This window comes from Eschrichtius robustus, chromosome 10, assembly GCF_028021215.1.
Source record: "Eschrichtius robustus isolate mEscRob2 chromosome 10, mEscRob2.pri, whole genome shotgun sequence".
In the NCBI taxonomy this organism is placed as follows: domain Eukaryota; kingdom Metazoa; phylum Chordata; class Mammalia; order Artiodactyla; family Eschrichtiidae; genus Eschrichtius; species Eschrichtius robustus.
Genome location: NC_090833.1, coordinates 46,631,941 through 46,637,349, shown reverse-complemented (window position 1 = coordinate 46,637,349; position 5,409 = coordinate 46,631,941). Strand labels below are relative to the sequence as shown.

The 5,409-nt window shown below is 40.1% G+C and overlaps 1 non-coding gene across 1 annotated transcript; it reads right to left on the bottom strand.

Moving 5' to 3' along the window:
- Positions 1-2,061: 2,061 nt before the first annotated feature.
- Positions 2,062-2,225, bottom strand: LOC137771104 (U1 spliceosomal RNA). The gene has a single exon (XR_011075318.1). It is a non-coding gene; the product is annotated as a U1 spliceosomal RNA (small nuclear RNA).
- Between the last annotated feature and the right edge of the window lie 3,184 nt (positions 2,226-5,409).

The following is a 5,409-nucleotide window of genomic DNA, read 5'->3' as shown; positions in this document are numbered from 1 at the left end:
TACTGTTTACTTATGTTTGTCATCACAAGAAAAATAAATTTGTAACTATGTGGTGATGGATGCTATTGTGGTGATCGTTTCATGATATATACAAATAGTAAATCATTATGTTGTACACCTAAAACCAACATAACATTATATGTAAATTATATCTCAATTTTAAAAGTACTGTTTAGTTAACAAGGAGCTTTTAGGTACAGAGTTTTACTTGATTCTCAGAATAGCCTTGTGGGTTATATACTCTTATTTTTTATTTTTTAAAATAAATTTATTTATTTATTTTTGGCTGTGTTGGGTCTTCGTTTCTGTGCGAGGGCTTCCTCTAGTTGCGGCAAGCGGGGGCCACTCTTCATCGTGGTGCGCGGGCCTTTCACTGTCGCGGCTTCTCTTGTTGCGGGGCACAGGCTCCAGACGCGCAGGCTCAGTAGTTGTGGCTCACGGGCTTAGTTGGTCCGCAGCATGTGGGATCTTCCCAGACCAGGGCTCGAACCCGTGTTCCCTGCATTGGCAGGCAGATTCTCAACCACTGCACCTCCAGGGAAGCCCTATTTATGTACTCTTATTGTTCCTAGTTTACAAATGAAGAAATAAAGACACACAGAGGTTAAATAAATAAACAATAAAATAGCTACTTAAAAATAAAATCTTAGTAAGGGAACAAAACATTGGGATGAGAGGGATTATCAGAATGTTCGAGTGGGACATTGAGATGTTTTATTTATTCTACTTTGTATATGAAATTATCAAAACTGGGTAGGTTTGAAGCAGGCAAATCTTTGTATTTTCAATTCTAAGTAGGTGAAAAATAGAGAAAGGTAGCAATCTTGATAAAGGTCAAAAATTATACTGACAGCCATGTTGAAACTGGTAGAAAACTTTTGTTTAGACTAAACATTTCTAGGTATGATTTATGCAGACAGTTTGAAGTATTCAGAGTTAAATTTTTTTTTTGAGTGGGACTCTTAATTACAATATCCAACCTTGAAAGTGATAAACATTTTCACTCCAAATATTTACTGGTTCATACATTATTAATTAATTATATATCAGTGAGCAACTGATGCCTGGAAACTATATCTGTGGTCGACGACTTTAAATTTAAGATCTCGTTCTCTCTTTCTGTCTCTCACTTCAAATAACATACTCTGCACATGTGTTAATTAATGGCAGAGTTGTCTTTATCTGATATTAGAAGGCCAGTAAAGTTACTCTTCTGACCATGTCTGTAACAACATAAGCAGGCAGTTCAGACAGATGATAGACTGATGATTTAGCCTTGTATGTACAGAATTAATTATAGCTTGATTTTGCTCCTGTTTTCACCTGCTGTTTTTAGCATTGTGTAGCTGCCATCTGCCTTTTAGGAAGCATTCTATAAGGGAAGCAATATTAATCTCCTTGCCTATTAATTCATTTTAATAAAAATGTAGTAAGATTAACAAAAATGTATCGATTACTTTCTATGTACCAGACACTACTAGAATCTAGGGATAGAAATGTGAGCAAAAATGGACATAGTCTGTGTTCTCATGAAATTTACAGTGAAGTATAGAAGACAGACAATCAAATAATGTAAAATAAATAACTGTGAAAGATACTTTATTAAGTGCTACCAAACATATTCTGTACTATAAGAACACAGGATTGGGAAAACTAAAATAGTCTGGAGGGCTTGGAAAGGTTTCCTTGGGAAAGTTACAATTGAATGAAGGATGAGTCGGAGTTAGGTGGAAAGGAAAGAGCATCTGAACCATAGATACAGCACATTCAAAAGCCCTTCTCAGGAAGAAGCATGGCATGTGAAACGACTGGGGAGCACAAAGCGAGGAAAGGATGATGCAAGATGAAGCTGAAAGGATGGCTAGGTGTCCAACTCTGTAGGAATTTGTTTTATTAATCCCAAATGGCCATTCACACATACATTCAACACATTGACTTTTTTTTTTTTTTTTTTGGCAGTGCCCAGGGATGGGACCCACGCCCGCTGCAGTGGAAGCTCGGAGTCTTAACCACTGGACCGCCAGGGAAGTCCCAACAGCCTGCTTTTAAATGCAGGAAAATCAGGGGAAAGTGCGAATGCTGTCCCCCACTATCACAAATGATGCAGTTGAGTTTCCCACATTTGGGAAAATTGCAGGGGTCAGCACATCCGAAATGCAATGGATAAGCCTCGCCCTGGGAGAACCACCTTCGTGATCATGGTATCTCCCCTGCCAGGTAAGTATTAACACACTGACTTTTTATTTTAGACAAATGACGTTGCTGGGTGTGATGGTAAATTTTATATGACAACTTGGCTGGGCCCAGGTATTTGGCCAAACGTTATCCCACTTTTCTGGATATTTCTGAAGGTTTTTTTTCTGGATGAGATTAAACACTTAAATTAGTGGGCTTTGAGTAAAGCAGATTATCTTCCAAAATGTGAGGGGGCGACACTCATCCAATCAGTTGAAGGCTTTAATAGAACAAAGACCAACCTCCCTCAAGCAAGAAAGAATTCTGCCAGTAGATTCACTTTGAACTGCAACTCTTCCCTGGGCCTCCAGCCTGCTGGCCTAACCTGTTAATTTTCAATTTGCCAAGCCTCCACAACTGCATGAGCCAATTCCTTAAAATCACTCTCAATATCTATGTCTATATCTACATCTCTATATCTACATATATATACACATATAGACACACACACACACACACACACACACACACACACACACACACATCCTGCTGGTTGTGTTGTTCTGGAGAGCCCCGACTAGTACACTAGGTTATTGGAAATATGGGACACATACCTATTTGGATACTTAGTTAAAAACTAGTAACAAGGATATAAGAATATAGCATGGTGATATGAGATTAAGACAAATAAGTGGGTAGACAAATCACTGGAAGAGTTATGAGAATGAGAGAGTGCCTAGGTAGACTTAAGCAGTTGGTAGGACTTGAATTGGGCAGGGAGGACAGAGGAAGATAAATAGTCCAGGTAAGGCAGGAGCAACGGTGCAGAGGGAGAAATAAGTGTGGAATGATTGCAAGGCAATGAGTAGACCATCCTGAATGAAGCAGAAGATTTTGGTAATAAACACTCACACCTGGCATCCATCCCTGAGTCAAGAGGTGATCAGAATCCAGAGCTCTCTTGTTCTGTGTTCCACAGAAGGAAGACATTGTGTGTGGGAAACCGGGGTGTGTGGCAACCTCACAGGAAAGGCGTTATGAATTATTCAGAAAGAGAAAATTAAATAATGAGTCCTGTAAGATGGTCTAGTTCTATGTGGATTCTTTTCACCTCACAGGGGTATACAGAATAAGATGAGAAGAGCAAAAAGAAAGTGAAATAACCAATCAGCCAAACATAGCCAGAGAAATAGTTCTAGGACTCACAGCATGTGCACCTGATGCGAGAGGGGCTCCTGAAGGAGGGATAACGCAAGGTTTCCACCTGTGAGAGGGAGCTGTGTTGCCAGAGTCTTTTACTGCTCTTTCTGCAGCTAGGCTAGTCTTTTGCATTGTTTCTTTCTTGCTCTCAGGAAAAGAACTTGGAGAGAATTCTACTGTAGTTAATGTCTGGGAAAAGTTATTTCTTTTATGTGCACTGTGGTGCTTGCTGCCGTAAAGGCAGTGATTTAGCCAGCTCTGAAGTCGCTGTTCTGATTTGTCACTCAGTGGGCTCAGTTTACAGAGGCGAAGAACCGAGCTGTCCCTCATGGGGAGGTGGAGAGCGCATTTCCTACTGGCTGCTATAGGCGGGAGTTCATTTGTTCCGGGCATCCCAAGTGCTCTAAACAACAGATTGGAGAGTTTATGCAAGTGGCATTTAACCTTCGGCATTAATTAAAAGTGGCGTGCTGTGTCATTTGGGCAAGTATGGGTAGAATTGAGGTGTAGATAGTTCTGGAGAGCAAGCTGTGAAAATCTTTCTAAAACTTTTTCACGTGTTTATGATGTAAAAGTTTATTTTCGTGACACTGATATAATTTGGGAGCAAAAGAAATGGCATCTCTTAAAACAGTTGAGTAGCATCTTGCATTCAGTTGCTGAGGAGGTAAGAGGAAGTAGTGAGTGTTTACCATTATTCTGCTTAGTCAAAATGTATATTAAATTCATAAAATATACAGGCACCAGGTTCAGCAGTCTACCTGCCTTACTTTATTGTTACCTTACAACAACTGTGTATTTATTCTCTAATGAATTTTACTGAGCACTTACTTTATGTCAGTTGCTGGGAACAGCTGGGGACAAAAAGAGATGAAATTCCTGCTCTCTTGGAGTTTACATTCCAGTCACTTAGAGAGACAATAATCAAAAGTAGAGTGTAAGTTCTACAAAGGCAGGGGTTTGTGGGCTTTTCTTTTTAATCTACTTTTAAGGCTACATCAACTATAACAGTACCTGACACATATATATACTCAATGATATTTGTTAAATGATTGAAAGGTGAGAAGAGTGAAAATTAGAGAGATTGGGTTGCTTGTTCACGGACCTCTATGCCTATAAAATACACATGCCTTCTAGATATTATTTCTTTTCTTAATATTCTGCTTATACATTTGTCTCCAAATGAGGAAAATTATAGTTTTATGGCTCAAGCCTTTCCCCATATGTTCACTTGCCTGAATTTTGAGATTTTTTTTGTTAATTTTGTTACTTTGGGTATCACTATCTTACATTTCCATTGAAACCATCACTTCGAGCTGGTTAAGAAAATTCTAACACCAAAAACAATTTCTGAAGCACTGTCTATGTAACACACATTCCTTTTTTTTTTTAATAAATTTATTTATTTTATTTATTATTTTTGGCTGTGTCGGGTCTTCGTTGCTGTGTGCGGGCCCTCTCTAGTTGTGGCGAGTGGGGGCCACTCTTCATTGCGGTGCGCGGGCCTCCCATTGCAGTGGCTTCCTGTTGCAGAGCACGGGCTCCAGGCGTGCGGGCTTCAGTAGTTGTGGCACATGGGCTCAGTAGTTGTGACTTGCAGGCTCTAGAGTGCAGGCTCAGTAGTTGTGGCGCATGAGCTTAGTTGCTCCGCGGCATGTGGGATCCTCCCGGACCAGGGCTCGAACCCATGTCCCCTGCATTGGCAGGCGGACTGTCAACCACTGCGCCACCAGGGAAGCCCAACACACATTCTTTTAGGTGTAGGAGATAGAAAAAGTAAACAATCAAAACAGAGTCCTTGCCTCTGCTAGAGTAGGGGAGGTAGGAAAAAAAAACAGGAAAAATGGATAAATATATATAATAAATGACATATTAACAAGTTCGATGAAGCAAACAAAACAGGGAAATGTGATAGCGAGACAAGAGGAAGCTGATGGTCAGGGAGGACCTCTCTGAAGTGGTAACTTTTGAATTGAGATGAGACTTGAATGATGAAAAAGAGCCAGCTATGAAAGGACATTTTGGAGAAGTGTC